Source organism: Giraffa tippelskirchi, chromosome 3 (genome assembly GCF_054371585.1).
Source record: "Giraffa tippelskirchi isolate mGirTip1 chromosome 3, T2T-mGirTip1v1.2.pri, whole genome shotgun sequence".
Taxonomy (NCBI): Eukaryota; Metazoa; Chordata; class Mammalia; order Artiodactyla; family Giraffidae; genus Giraffa; species Giraffa tippelskirchi.
Window position 1 is genome coordinate 32,952,273 of NC_137277.1, and position 16,237 is coordinate 32,968,509.

The window sequence follows — 16,237 nt, forward strand, 5'->3', positions numbered from 1 at the left end:
TTAGCCGGAGGAATCTGGCTTGATCCTGTTGCCAGGTTAACCTATCACGGCTCAGCTTTGTCCGTATCCCTCTGTGATGTGATTTATAATAAGAAATATACATTTCATCTTTGCCTCATTTCTGGCATAGAACTCCTAAAACCCTTGGAATTCCTAAGGAGTGCAATCAGGGTGTCTTTTGTTATGCTAATGAAGCGATTTTTTGGACCCCCACCCCACCCCACAGCGGGGGCTGGTTACCAGGGAAACTGCTATAGTCATTAGCTGGTTGGCACTTTCAGTCCTGCTCCCAGACCTCCAGGGTGGGGAAAGGGGGCTGGAGGTTGAACCAATCGCCAATGGTCAATTATTTACTCAATCATGCCTATGTAGAGAAGCTTCCAGAAAAACCCCAAAGGCTGGATTCTGAGTGTTCTGTGAACCCATGGAGGTTCTGGGCAAGTGATGCACTCAGAGGACGTGGGAGCTCTGAGCCCCTACACACCGTGCCCTGTGAAGCTCTTCCATCTGGTTGCTCCTGATATCATTGATGATATCCCTGTATAATTTGTGTGTGTGTGTTTAGTCACTCTGTCATGTCTGACTCTTGTGCAACCCCATGGACTGTAGCCCACCAGGCTCCACTGTCCATGGAATTTTCCAGGAAAGAACACTGGAGTCAGTTGCCTTTTCCTACTCCAGGGGATCTTCCCATCCCAGGGATCGGATGTCTCCTGCACCAGCTGCTGCTGCTGCTGCTGCTAAGTCGCTTCAGTCATGTCCAACTCTGTGCAACCCCATAGACGGCAGCCCACCAGGCTCCGCCGTCCCTGGGATTGTCCAGGCAAGAACACTGGAGTGGGTAGGCAGATTCTTTACCACTAGCCACCTGGGTTGCCCCCATCCGTTTATAATAAACTGATATAAAAAGGTAGAAAGGTAGAAAAAGAAGTAAGTGATCCAGTAAGTAAAATATTTTTCTGTGAGCAGCTGTAGCAAATTCATTGGACCTTAAGGAGAGGTCAAAGGAACCTCCCACCTATAGCCAGAAGCCTGAGTGACAACCTGGACTTTTGAGTAGGTCTGAGGTGGAGAGGGAAGGGGCAGCCTTGTAGGACTCAGCCCTTATTAACCTGGGGAATCTGATATCATCCACAGTCTCTGGGTAGAGAGCGTCAGAACTGAGTTGAATTGTAGACCCCCAGCTGGTGTCAGAGGACGGCTTAGTGTGGGGGAAAACCCACACAGAGTGTCAGATACTACCCTCCAACCAGTCCCGATATAAACCCAGCCTGGCATCCAAGAGCTTCCATGCCATGGCTCCAGTTTAATTTTCTAGCCACTTCATCCTAGCTAGTGAAGCCAGCTAAAGTCCCTCAGTTGTGTCCGAGGCTTTGTGACCCCATGGACTGTAGTCTGCCAGGCTCCACTGTCCATGGGATTCTCCAGGCAAGAATACTGGAGTGGGCTGCCATGCCCTCCTCCAGGGGATCTTCCCAACCCAGGGATCAAACCCAGGTCTCCTGCATTACAGGCAGATTCTTTACTGTCTGAACCACCAGGGAAGTCTCATCCCAGCTAAGCGCCCCACTGTCTTAAGCAGTCACTCTGGGAACCCCTGATGCAAGGAGTCAATAGATCATACTTGGAGAAACTCTGTTCTCACCTCCACCTTCTGAAGCACCTTGTTGACTGGACCGTTCTGTGTGGGTGCAGAGGTGGTGCGTTTTTGCCTACAGGCACCCTAGCTGATAAGTAACTAGAAATTTAGGTAACAGTGTCAGGGGATGCAGGGCCAGATCTGGGTAGCGACATGGTGGTGGGGGTCTGGGCAAGCACAGTATGTATGGACGGGCAAGACAGAGACAAGGACAGGATTGGGGAGGGGTGGTGGTCTGGGCTGGCAGGCACTTTAATTCTGGAGTGGAATTCTGACGAAATAGGAACAGGGAGGGATGACGCAGCTGTTAGAGGGTGTGGGGAGATAAAGCCTCTGCTCCTGCCACACCCCACTTTGGCTCTGCTGGAGTAAAGCCCCTCATCCATTCAGTTCATGGATGTGATCCTGGCTGGGGGATGGGGGCCCCTGGCCATGCTCCAGTCTCCAGTATAGATATGAGGAAGGTCTGCCCCCCTGCTTGCCCAGCCTGACTTAATTGGTATTTCTCCTAATTATCAGATTTAATCACCACCTCTCCGGTGAAATAATTTTTGACTCAAATGAGAAATTAGTATTAAAAAAGGACAAGTAGACAAAGAAATACAAGGGAGAACAGAATTCAGTACAGAAAGCATTTTTAAATGGTGTGTGTGTGTGTGTAGTGAAACATTATTTCCTGTTCATCGCTGTCCATCTGACAGGAGCCCTGAGGCAGGGTCTCTGAGGGGCTCCTGGACTTGGCAGCTGTCTCAGGCTGGGCGGGGGGAGACCAGGGGCTCTGAGGTTGGCGAGACTGGGAGTCTGGAATTCAAATATGGCTCTCTGGCTTCGGGGCAATCCGTACGGTACCCCTGCGCCTGGTCCCCTGCTGATGAGTGGGAGGTGAAGCACCTGTGGCCTTTCTTGAACCAGGGGTTGGAGGGGTGGGAAGGTGGGGGGAGGGGGGTCGGCAGGTTGGGGGCACGGGGAGCGGGGAAGGGGGTGAAAAGCAGTGTATGTGTGTGTGTGTGTGTGTGTGTGTGTGTGTGTGTGTGTGTGTGTATGTATGAGAATTGTATCTGGCTGGCCACTGAAATGGCCACAGTGATCAGAGGTGACCCTGCTCTATGGGTGAGTAAACTCCCATGAGCTCATAGTAGCCCTGACTCAAAGCTTCCTGAACATTTTTTACACTCCTGGAACACTTACCTGTTAGTGTTTAGAGCATCTGGGAAAGGTCCCCATTTGCCAGAAGGCTGCCCTCTAGGGTCCCTTCCTACTGCTGTGGGAATTCTGGTATGGAGGTTGGGAAAGAGACTGGGAGAGAGGAGCAGAGAGGCTGTGAAGAGAGCTGACTGTGTGACCATAAAGAAGCGGCGGGGAGGGGGGCTTGGGGACCCCAGGAGCGTTGGAACACGGGGAAACCCGGAGCTGGGGTCCACCCTCTGGAGGAGGCTGCCCTCGCCTTGACCTGTCATCTGGTGACTAGCTGAGACTTCCAGAGAATTCCAGCGCTGGGGAGACTGTTTCCTAGGGAGACAGTGGAACCAGGCGGAAGGGCCATCAGAGGATCCCAGATCCCTGGAGGATCTCCGTCCTCTGTCCACAGTCAGGCTGGGATCTGGTGTGAGATCCAAGTTTGAGGCCCACAGCTGCGCTTGTCCCGCTTCTGCTGGGAGGCCCAGACAGGCTCACAAAGCCACAGGTGGATGGAGGAGGCCCTTGAGCTGAAAATGCCCCTGTGTGGACTGACACTTTTCCCTGGGCCTCTCAGCCTCCCATGGATTCATCAACAGACCCTCCTCTGGCCCTCCCCCTACACCACCACTCTAGAGGAAACCAGGCAGGAAACGTCAAGGAAGGCCTCTGGCCCAGGTCTGACCACAGGCGGCTGGGAGTCTGGCCACCTGCCCTTCCCTCTGTAGCGAGTCAGGACCCGACACCACCAGCGGCTGCACCTCTCCAGAGGGTAGTGGAGCGTGTGGGCTCAGAAGCTGCTGGAGCAGAGTGTGAATAATGGAAACCGCTTCTGCCTTCATTAAGCTCACATTAAATTCTCACTCCCTGAAGCTGCAGAGGCGGCAGGGAGGCCCCTCCTTCCTCATGGCGCTGGATGCCCAGGTCTCCTTCCACCCAAGTGCACACATCCACGCATCCCTCCCACTCTCCCCTCCCCCTTCATCCTCTCCGGGCTCACTACCCTCCTCATGGCCCTGGATGCCCAGGTCTCCTTTCGCCCAAGTGCACACATCCACGCATCCCTCCCACTCTCCCCTTCCCCTTCATCCTCCCCGGACTCACCCTCTGCTCCACAGTGACCATCACTCGCCGTTGTCCCCTCCCCCTCCTCCTGCCTCCATTCCCTCGGGCACCCCACAGCCCTCAGCAAAGCAGCTACTCCAGCTCTCTGCCCAGTAACTAGGAGCGCAGGCCAAAGCCTTGGCACGTGATGATCCTGTGAAAACAAGGGTGGATGGCGGGCAGAGGGGGTCCTTCAGCCCGGCTCCTTATGTTATTATTTAGTCACTCGGTCGTGTCAGACTCTTTTCGACCCCTGTGGACTGTAGCCTGCCAGGCTCCTCTGTCCGTGGGATTTTTCAGGCAAGAACACTGGAGTGGGTTGCCATTTCCTTCTCCAGGGGATCTTCCCAATCCAGGGATCACACCCCAGTCTCCTGCATTGGCAGGCGGATTCTTTACCACTGAGCCACCTGGGAACCCCCTCACCCCCCCCCCCCCACATTGGCTCCTTGTACCGGCCTGTATATTCCCAACCTCCTCCTGATAATGAAGAAAGAATGATAGTGGCTGATTTGCTTTGTGTGTGACTGAGAACAGAAGGGAAAGCCCTTAGGAGATGTGGATGGAAACCTTTATTTTCAGATATTCCTAAGCCACGGTTTCTCAGCCTCAGGAATACTCCCATTTGGAGGCCAGATAATTCTTTGTTATGTGTGTGGGTGGGGAGGGTTGAGGAGGGACTGTTCTGTCCATCGTATGAGGTTTAGCAGCATCTCTGGTTTTGACTCAATGAGGCCAGTAAACTGGCTTCCTCCTGCCCATCCGGCTGTCCCTGGGGAGCAAAACTGTCCCAGCTTGAGAACCACTGTATAAGCCTGGCTTCTCATTTAGGCATCCTTGTGGCCTTGGTGTGTGTGTCTTGGATCTACCACCACCCCATCCCACCCCCTACCATCTACCCTTGAGCATCCTGGAGCTCTCAGAGTTGCTTTTTCTTTCATTTGACAAATCAGGACGCTGCCTACTTTGCAGATGGATGTGAAGAACATGAGATAAAAACTCCAGAAAATATATTTAAGCACTACACTCTGTTATTATTATATGCAAATAAAACTAAGTCTATATACTCAAGAGAGAGTTAATTTTAAGTGATGATGGATAAGGGTACTTCAGAAACTCAGTATGATTAGGTCAGGAGATTTGTGAAAATAGTTTAAAAGGAGGAAGGGACTCAAGAGTCAGGGTGAGAGAAGGAGAAAAATGCGGGAGCAGGTGCCAAGAGAAAGATTGCCATAAAAACCAGGGTCCTGGAAAACACAGTGGCTAAGAGGTCGCAGTTGGTTTGGGGTAAACAGAGGGGCTGAAGTGGAGATTCAAGGAAGGCATGTGTAGGTTAGGGTTAGAGCAGGTGTGTGATTATGCTAGGATAAGGATTTAGGAACTTGAAAGCTAGCCAACGAGGGTGAGCAAAGAGGAGAGCCTGCACAAGCAAGATTTAAAGCAGGAGACCGACCCACTCCACAGTAGAAAATAAGGCAGCTTCAGAGATAGAGTTAGGAATGGGCAAATAACCAAGTGAGGCTGGTCAGGGCCAGTGAGCCTCAGCCTACATTGCTGGAAAGAATATACTCTCTTTCTTCTAAGGTTGCTAACCTGGAAGAGTGTAAAAGAGCCTGCCTGAGGATGCAGGAATGCAGAACAGAGAGACAAGAGATAGATGACTGATGATACCATCTGTACACCTGGATCCAGCCATGCCTGAACTCCAGAATCCCAGGCTCTTTCAGCAAAATAAAGGATCCCTCTCATTAGTGAATGTGTTGATTCTGACCAGTGTATTACCAATAGTTGCTGCCTACAAATAGTGAGCCCCACAAAGTCCTTCATGCCAGTTTCTGGACACTGTTGAGCTATTATGTGCTGATTTAGTTATCCATTTGCCTACTGAGAGCTCACAGGACTGGCCTTGGACAAAGCTAAGTCAGAAAAGTTAGCTCTTTTCCTCTAGCATCACAAAGCTCCAGGTTCTTTAGTCCTAGTAAAAGTGAAAGTGTTGGTCGCTCAGTCAAGTCGCTCAGTTGTGTCCAACTCTTTTGCAACTCCATGGACTATAGCCCATAGCACACCAGGCTTCTTAGTCTATAGAATTCTCCAGGCAAGAAGAATACTGGAGTGAATAGCCATTCCCTTCTTCAGGGGATCTTCCCGACCCAAGGATCAAACCTGGGTCTCCTGCATTGCAGATGAATTCTTTACCATCTGAGCTGTCAGGGAAATTCTTAGTCTTGGTGCTTTTGGCCAAAACAAAAACTGACCTGATGATAGATTTTTTTTTTTTTTTTGCCCCTTAGTCTGAATGAGATTTGAACAGGTTTTTGCCTTTTAAAGCAATTTAGGCAAACATTTGTTTGGGCTCCTGATAATCTTTGCTGAGAGGCACTTTACGGCCCTCGGGGCAGCTGGCCAGAAGGTGAGTTGTCACTGGTGACTCGATATCAAGAAGTCACATCCCTAAGACTAGACCCCAGGTTCTCAGGAGGGGGCAGTGCAACCTAATTTCATTCCAAGCTGGAATTCAAAAGAGCCAGGCAGGCCAGAGACAGGATATTTACAATAGGGTCTTGGCATTAGCAAATTGCTAAATTGAAATGTTTCCAGCTTTAGAAAGAGTCAGGGGCATTAGGACACTCTGGCTGAAGCTAATCCTATTATTTGGAACTCTATCAGCACCTGCTTCTGGCTGGAGCCTAATCTCAGGGGTGGATTACTGAGTGTTGGGGGGGAGGGTTGCTGCTTTTCATTCCTGTTCTCTTGGCTTTCATGGTATTTCCTGGGTATGTGGCTGGATTAGGACGAAGACTGTGGCTGGTCCTTCCCTTGCTCCCATCCTCCTCCTAGCCAAATCCCACAACATTCCCTGGGAACGCTGTTTGTGGTTAAGAGTGATAAGCTAATAAGAAACTTTATTTTGCAAACAGTGAAAAACAACAAAGGAAATCAACTTTTCGCTCTCACTTGCAGGCTGGACTCAGCACAGTGATTGTCATATCCTCTGAATGCTCAAGAGAACAAGAGAGAACTTTGCTAAAACTGAGATCTTCCTTCCTTCCTTCCTTCCTTCTTTCATTCATTCGATTGTTCACTCATTCATTCATTCATCCATTTGCCCATTCATTCATCCATTTGTTCATTCATTCATTGCGGTGGCCCTTGGTGCCTCCTGGGGGGGGGGCATGGTCATGACCCATCTGTGCTCATACAAACCTAGACATGTGCATGAATGGGGCTGCCTGTGTATTTCTGAGATCAGGGACTCAGTAAACTTCTTCTGTGAGGGGCTGGAGTGTAGGCTATGTGTTCTGTGTCACAACTATTCAACTTTGCCATTGTGGCCTAAAAACACCACAGATAATAGATTACAAATGGCATGGCTATGGTCTAATAAAATTTTACTTGTGAAGGCAGATGGCACCAGATGTGTTACCTGAAGTGGTAGTTGGCTGACACTTGGGCTAGCCACCAACTGTACTAGTGACTCAGTTTCCTTGTGTGAAGTTAGTAACCACAGTCTGCCTATTTCTCTGCACCCCTTCTGTGGTGGGTGTTGGAGACTCATCTTCCTGTGTGTTAGTACAAGGATGGCCAAGGAAGGCAAGCAAGGTAGATCAGATGGCCCTTGAGATTCCTCCTGGTGTCTACACACCAAGTTTTAGGGTGGATGACGACTAAGAAAAATCACTTCCTCAGTGTGTCTGTTTATGGTCTGACTGTGGGTGGTGTTCCGACTGACCTGGGAAGGGTCCTCAAAGATAAAGGGACACAGTGCCCACCCGGGGCTGAGGTCTTTGCAACCCATCTTTTGGATCTGTTGGTTGGGTTTATATTGTTATTATCTGCTGGTTGGTTTATATTGTATATGGCATATTGATTCATTCAACTCTTTGTTCTTCTCTGTAGCTGGACTTAGTGGAGATGTCTCATAATTATTTTTTGATTATCTGCTAACTCCATGTGCAGCCTTGTGCATGACATTTTGGTTTCAGAGGAAAAAGACTTGGGAGCTCACAGAGTAGCAGGGAAAAAGAAAAATTAACAATTAAGAGTCCAATGTGCTAAGTGTGGTGATAGCAGTAAGCAGTCATGTGGAAGGACAAGTTGGTTCCAGGGCTGTCTCAGAGGAGGGTGGGGTGATACTGTGTCTCTTTCTGAGGCTGAATTCCAGAGCACAAAGAGACTCTTGGATGAAAGAACTCGCCTCTCAGGGGCCACCCAAGGACCACTGCGCTCTTCACCTGCTTAGGGCTCCAGAGCGCTGTGGCTGAGGTCTGGGGAGCCCGTTTGTAGGAATGAAGAGCAGCCCATTCAAGGCAAAAACTTCCCCTATTTGCTTCTTACAGCAGTTTTTGTTTATCTCATTATCTCCCAACCTGAAGAACAGGACCATCTGGCATGCGGGCATGTTAACAAGATCATAAATTAGGAGGAGAAATGGAGCCAGATTTCCATAATGGTCGCAAGACAGAAATCAACAGCGCTGGGAAGGAATTTGCCGGGAAGGTAGGGTGGGAGGGAGCCGAATGCAAAATGCCTCAGCACATCCAGCCTGAATGAAAAACACAGATCCAGAGCCATTTAGGAGGAGTGTTTTTCAGAAAGTGCTGGTGCAGCAGTCGCCCCTCCCCATCTTTCTCTCCCTTTTCTGTCTTCTGGGTCCTGCCTTAGGAACAGGGCCAGCTTGAGCCCCCTCGCTCTCCTAGGTCATTAGTACAATTACTATAATAATTGTTTGAAGACTCCCCCTGCATCTCACCCAGTGCCCAAGGCTTCATAAGCTTGGACCAGCGCTCAGGCCACTAGTATTTCCATAGGCTCTGCCTACTTCCAGGGACCCTGGCCAAGACAGCAATGGCGATTAAGTGATAAGAGAGGATACTGCCCATCCAGGACCTGGATATTAAGAGTGCCCCAGTGCCTGTGCACAGAGCCTTGCCCGGTGTCACCATCAGACTGCTCTTGACTTTTTGGCAGAAAGCCCCTTCCCGTTCCCTGAGTGTCTTAAAGAAGTATAAAAGCAGACCTCCAAGATTATGGGTCGGGTTCCAGAATCACCGTGAGCAAGTCACATGAATCCTTTGGTTTCCCAGTGTCTATAAAATTAATATTTACATTATACTGTAGTCTTTTAGGGGCTTCCCTGGTGACTCAGATGGTAAAGAATCTCCCTGCAATGCCGGAGACCCGGGTTCGATCTCTGGGTTCAGAAGATCCCCTGGAGAAGGGAATGTAGTCTATTAAGTGTTCAACTGAGTTCTGTCTAAAAAGATGTGACACTTTAATTGAAAAATACTTTATTGCCGAAAAACGTTCGCCATCACTGGGGCCTTCATTGAGTCATAATCTTTTTGCCATAGTAACACCAAAGATCACTGATCACAACTCATCATAACAAGTATAGTAATAATGAAAAAGTTTGCAATATTGTGAGAATTAACAAAAAATTTTGGATTACTCATCAGGGAGAAGGGTTTCTCCTTTTCAAAAACCAAGAGCACATTTGATAGAATGAAGCTGAAGAAACCAAAAGCATGATCATTTTTAAGTTACCTGATGGAAGAAGAAGCTGATATTGTGAGGGTAAAATAACAAACTTTTTTTTTTTCCCAATTGGGGAAGTAATATAATCGATACACTCATGAATGTGTTGATGTTAGGTAGCACAAGGCTCTAATACCACCTGCAAATTTATCTCTACTCAGCTTCTTTTCTTAAAATTATTTTTTTTAATTTATTTATTTTGGCTGCACTGGGTCTTAGCTGCAGCATGCAGCGTCTTCAGCCTTCATTGCAGCATGCAGACTTTTTAGCTGTGGCATGTGGAATCTAGTTCCCTGACCAGGGATCAAACTCAGGCCCCTGTTTTGGAAGCGTGAAGCCTTAGCCACTGGACCACCAAGGAAGACCCTCTGCTCAGTTCCTTTTCAAGGGGCAGTTCACTGACAAATTTTTCACTCTCTTCCATGATTTTTCACCTATTCAAGCCTCTCAATTTTTTAAAAAGTCAATTTTGATCATTTAATGTTTCCTATAAAATTGCTGTTTTTATAAGTATCTTCTGTATCTATGGTTTCTTTCCTTATCTTGGTCCTTATTTTGTGTCTTTATCTCTCTCTCTTTCTAGCTCTTTCTCATCAATGGACACTTTCTTTGTATATTTTATCTGTATATTGTTTCAGCCACAATTCTTGAATTGACTAATCCCTTCTGTTTGTAATCTATTCATTTCTGCTTTTATCAGTTATACCCTGCAAGTTTCCAAGGATTATTTAATTGCATCTTTCTACATTCTGAGGTGAATGGGCAGTTCATTTGTTTTCATTCATTTTTATTCAGTGAATTCACTGACCTTTTCTTTATAGCCCAATATATGTCACATGTTGTAAATGTCCCATGGTCACTAGAAAAGAAAATATTTTGACTTCTTTGTAGGTTAGTGATGTAAATATTTAATTATCGAACATTTATGCAGATAACAATGGCTTTATTTATTCTTTGAATTCTAGATTTCTTAAGAAATGCTCCCCTTTATTGTTTCTGTCAGGTTTTTTTTCCAATTCTGTTTGGGCTTTAGATATTTTGATGTAATGTTGTTATGTACATGAAGATATAGGTCTGTTAGATCTTCATTATGGATTATTTATTTCATGAGTAAAAAATGACTATCCTGTAAATGATTTATCTCTTGAATTCTATGCACCACTGCTTCCCCCATCCCCCCATCATCTAGTATTTTTCTGTCCAGCTCTTAACTTTAAAATTTTTGGAGTAATTATGCTTTAGGTGTAGTTCTTGTAGGTAACACAAAACTAAGTTTTATTTCTTGAACCATTTTGAAAGTCTGTATTATAACATTGGAGTCGAATCCATTCATCTTTTTTAATATACGTGACCTGTTCTTATTTCTGCATTATTATTGTTATTGTCATTTTGGTTTTTTACTTTTTATGTTTCCTTGATGCTTATTTCATACCATTAGCTTTATGGGACCATGTTTATAATCCTATAATGTTATTTTTAGTTCTACTGGTAGTTACTGGGGCTTCCCTGATAGCTCAGTTGGTAAAGAATCCGCCTGCAATGCTGGAGACACCAGTTCGATTCCTGGGTCGGGAAGATCCGCTGGAGAAGGGATAGGCTGCCCATTCCAGTATTCTTGGGCTTCCCTCATGGCTCAGTTGGTAAAGAATCTGCCCTCAATGTGGGAGTACTTTCAATTTTACAACTATTGTCAAACTTGTATTGTTTTATTTTATCAAAATCAATAATGAAACAGTACCTCATGACTTATGTACAAATAGGAGAAAAATATTATCATATATTTACATCTTTTCCTCTCTTCTTCCCAGATTGACTTGGTATGCTATCAAATTTTGGGCCCTGTTTAACATAAATGATTATCCTTACATTCTGCTTTTTTTTCCCTTCAAGAATATTTGCACTGTTTTGTAACTGTGCTGTCAGTCATTTTCCAGGCCTGTTTAAATGATCTCTGTGGTCAACACCAGAGCCATGGTCTTCTCTTATGAACCCTTGACTCAGCTTTTGGTTGTTAGGTATACATCTTGGTGCACTTTTTTTAAGGATAAAACTGCATGGTATACTTTTGGAATCTTTGCATCTCTGAGAAAGCCATGGTATTGCCTTGAAGAGTAAACACCACCTTGGTTGTTAGGTGTGTTCTTGGTCTTGGATCAAAATCTTTCCTTCTCTATGCAGCATCCAGCTCTGTCTTCCTTGCCTCCCACCTGCCTCTATCTTTCCTCTTTCTTGCTTTCTCTCTCTTGCTTTTCAGCTGCGTTCTTCTGGAATTTACATCATTCTATGTTATCGAGGTCTCTGCAGCAAATCAAACTAGTGCTCCTTTGTAGATAGCTTTGTTCTTCTTTAAATCCCTTGCCTGGACATTTGTCAAGTTCTTTATGCTTGAAATGAAAGAAGCATCATCAATGTTTGTCTGTGTGTTGGATTACTTTCAATTCATTGGGCCTGGAGAGTTCACTCTATCTACCCAATCTAGTGTTTCTAAATTCAGGAACTTTTCATTCTACTCTGTCCTATTTTATCCTCTGTTTCCTTAAAAAAATAAAAATAAAAATAAATAAATTTCTCTTCTTTAAGAATTCTTTAAGAACTTCCTTTATCTCAATGTTGGGTTTTACTTTCCAAGGTCCAACTCCCAGGCCTTCCCTCTGCCCACTTCCATCTCTTCCTTTTTGCTTTAACATCTGGGGAACATCCCTTGACCTTCACTATCTCTGTTGTTTGGTATTTTTTGTTGTTTGCTTGTTTTGGTCACACTGCACAACATGTGGGATCTTAGTTTCCCAACCAGGGACTGAACCCACATCCCCTGCCTTAGAAGTCAGGAGTCAGGGGTCTTAACCACTAAAGCACCAGGGAAGACCCCTGTTGATGTTTTTTTTATGAAATCTGTTTTTCTCCCTGCCATCTCCAAAGACATCATTTGCTTCCAAGTGTTTTCCCCTTAACCCACCTTGCCCTTAGAAACACCTTCAGGCCATCATCCTATTCCACTTGGTTTAGCTCCTATTTTATCAAATGTGTGGCCTCTTCTATTTCCATGAAAATAGATGCCATCTGATATTTACATATGTCTCTAAATATTTTAAAAATAATTTTTCTAATTCTTGAATACTGTGTTTGTCTTTTCATACTTCTTGTATGTATGCTCAGTTATGTCTGACTCTTTGTGACCCCATGGACTGTAGCTCACAGGCTCCTCTGTCCATGGGATTCTCCAGGCAAGAATACTCGAGTGGATAGCCATTCCCTTCTCCAGGGGATCTTCCTGACCCAGGGATCGAACCCAGGTCTCCTACATTGCAGGCAGATCCTTTACCAACTAAGCTCTGAGGGAAGCCACCTGGGAAGCCCCATCTTTGCACACTTGTCAGGGCAAATGGAAGTCTCCTCCACCCTCCACCACACATCCCCCGAAGGCCAAGTCATGACTTTGGTGCTGACAGAATAGAATCATTGTCTCCCTCATGTCTGCCCTGTTATTCATTTTAATCCTGTTTCACCAGCTCTTGGGGGAGAACGAGAAATCCAAACGGAAAGAGAATCCAAACGGAAGGAGGGTGGGGGTGACCTTGGAGTCACCTTAAGGGGGACACTGTTCCTCAGTAGGAGAAGGGTGGGGAGTGTCGCGGTTTTGTGCATGTGCCTCTGGGGACTGAGCTCTGTAAGAAGCCCTCCCTACAGACCTCCTGGGACCCCCTCACACTAAGTGGTTGAAATCGGCCATGAAATGAGGAAAACAGAAAAGGTGCTCTGAGGTGGCCCAGCACCGTGAACAGAAGCTTCAGGTAGAGGCAGCACCTTGACCATCCAGGATGAGGGAAGCCAGAGCTGGAAGGGCTGGCTGTGGAGGTCAGCCAGGAACACCAAGAGGAGAGACCTGCTTCCCCACGATGGAGTTCAGTCTAGATCAGCAGCTCTGGTGGGCACCAAAGAGGAGGGGGAGGAGGAGGAGGGGCAGAGGAGGAGGAAGGCAGGGGCTAGAGACACAGGTCCAGGAGGGCGGAGATGCTGAGGACCCTCCCGTGGGGCCCATATGATCCAGGGAACCAAAGATGGTGGTCCACGGGCATCGCCTGCTGTTTTCTTCCTTCTTAGGGGCTGTATTGGGGCCTCCCAGGTGGCTCAATAGTAAAGCATCCTCCTGCCAATGCAGGAGATGTGGGTTCAATCCCTGGGTCGGGAAGATCCCCTGCAGAAGGGAATGGCAACCCACTGCGGTATTCTTGCCTGAAGAATCCCATGGACAAAGGAGCCTGGAGGGCTACAGTCCATAGGGTCACAAAGAGTCAGACAGGACTGAGAGACTAAACAACAGCAACAACAAGGGACCATATTAACTTCTCATTGGGGCTATAACAAATAACCACAAACTCTGATGTTTGAAACAGGTCTTGCTGGGCTGAAACGGGTGTCATGTGGCTGTGTTCCTTCTGAGGTTCCAGGGGAAAATCCATTCTCTTGTCCTGGAAGCTGCCTGCATTCTTGGCTCGTGGCCCCTTCCTCTGTCTTCCAACCTAGCCATGTAGCATCTTCCAGCCTCTCTCTCTGACACGCACTCTCCTGCCTCCTTATATGAGGACCCTTGTGAGCACATTAAACCCACCCAGATAATCCAGGGTTGTCTTCCAGTCCTAAATCCCCTTTGCTATGTAAACACCATATGCAGGGTTTCAGGGCTTGGGATGTGGGCATCTTTGGGACCATCATTCTGCCTGTGCTGAAAGCTTCCTTCTCTCTGGACCCCAAGCGTCATCTTCAGAGGAATTGGTAGAAGCCATGATGTCTCAGGCAGGACAGGGTGCAGGTTGGGGCCACTTCAGGGACAACCTTTCCCAATCAGGTGGGTTTGGAAGGGAGGGCAATACTGGCCTGATGAAGGTGAACCAGGATTTGGTGGGGGATAGCAGCAGATACATCAGGAGGTGTCCTCCCCAGACTCAGCCCCAGAATCTTGGAGGGCTGGCGGCCCCCAGTCAAATGTACTCTCAGCCCTACAACGAATGCAAAGCTCAGGGTGGAACCCACCCTGGGCTGCCCGGCCCATGTTGGTTCTGACCGCATTGGGCCAGTACAGAAAAGTGAGGTCTTCCATGGTGAACTCAGGGAAGCCCCCAGCCCTTCTCAAGACACCCAGCTGCACTGGCCGAGCCTGGACGAGGGGGCCTTGGGCAGTCTGTAGCTGCAGCTCCTGGAACCACATCAGGCTTCCAGCTTCCCCTTTTGGGAATCAGGCTTGGCCTGGCCAGTACGCTAACCAATCCAGGCACTGTCTTGGGTCTGGGTCTGGGAATGTCCTTGGGGTAACAGGGCCCCCCTTCTCCTAAGGTGAGTGTTCAGATGAAAACAGGCCTCCAGCCCTCCTGAGTCCTCACTGTCCTAACAGAAATCAGGCACAGTAACCCACTTTCTCGCAAGCCTTTGCATGTGGGCTACACCCTTGAGGATGCCCCGGCGGATCCCATCCCATCCTTGTCTTGTGAAATCTGGGCCTTTCTGTGTGCAGCTTGTCTGTTCGCAACCCAGTTACGGTGCCCGAAGCCGAAAGGAGTTCAACTGCACTTGAACCCCGGACAGAGAATCACCAGCACCCACGTAGACGGAGTGTCAGGGAAGTGAGGAGCATGAGAGAACAGGTGTCCAGGCGAGAGCTGCCCTAGGAGTGGGGTGGGAGCAGGAGGCCCCAGCGGTGAGTGGACCGTGAGTGGAAGCCGGGGGAGCAGAGGGAAGCTGTGATGGATAAACTCATCTCCCCCAAGATGTTGAACTGGGAAAATTAAAAATATAAATTAAATAGTGCATCTGTTCTCCGAGGTCCCCTCCAGCTTTAAAATTTTATGCTTCCATAAGCTTTGGGGGAAAAGAATAAACCAACCACTAATAGCAAGGAGATTTTGAAAGCTTTAAAGGTTTTAGATGCTGTTCGGATCAGGAGCAAGGATGCTGGCTGCACACACACTGGAGGTCTGAGGGGAGAGACGGGGCTTGGCTCTCCATTCTCTGAAGGGAGGCTTAAGCAGAGCAAAGCTCGCTTTCAGGCACTCACGTGGCATCTATTCTGCCGAACGAAGCCCTTGGAACATAGATACTGTTTCCCTCTTCTACCAACAGAGGCTGCAAGAAGAGGCACTCTAATCCCCCAGGTAGTTCCCACTCCCCGAAGAAGTACACACTGGTTAAGACAGAGAGCAAAGGCATCCCTTGTTAGAAGTCCTGATGCAGGCTGGATGGAGGCTCTGAACCAAGTCACATCTGACCATGAGGATCCTGGGGAAACGCCCTCTCCTGCTCCACCTCCCTTCACTTCCCTTCATTCGTGTAGACACAGTCACCTGGCATGGCTTTTTGCCATCTAATAAAAAGCAGAAGAGACTGGGGAGTCTTTGAGCTCATGGTCTTAATGTGGTCAAAGGGAAAAAAATTAGAGATGATCTTTGTTTTTCATAAATAAGGGGAAGGGTGGTCTCTACTTGAAGTTGAATGTATGCGTGTGTGTGTGTGTGTGCATAGCCTGCTAGTCCATAAATGCTCTAAGGGCAGAGACCATCTGTAGCTTGTTCATCATTATAATTCTGAGGCCAACAGCAGTACCTGGACAGAATAGATTCCCTGGTGGCTCAGTAGTAAAGAATCCACCTGCCAATGCAGGAGATTGAGTTCGATCCCTGAGTCGGGAAGATCCCCTGGAGAAGGAAATGGCAACTCACACCAGTATTCTTGCCTGGAAAATCCCATAGACTGAGGAGCCTGGTGGGCTACAGTCCATGTGATCGCCAAAGA

At 47.6% G+C, this 16,237-nt stretch overlaps 1 protein-coding gene and 1 long non-coding RNA gene across 4 annotated transcripts in view; both read right to left on the reverse strand.

Moving 5' to 3' along the window:
• Positions 1-16,237, reverse strand: part of SHISA6 (shisa family member 6) — a 262,399-nt gene that overhangs the window by 59,755 nt on the left and 186,407 nt on the right. The gene's annotated exons all lie outside the window — the stretch shown is intronic.
• Positions 2,261-3,090, reverse strand: LOC145543410 (uncharacterized). The gene is made up of 2 exons (XR_014080699.1): positions 2,828-3,090; positions 2,261-2,507 (listed from the first exon to the last, which is right to left on the reverse strand). It is a non-coding gene; the product is annotated as an uncharacterized LOC145543410 (long non-coding RNA).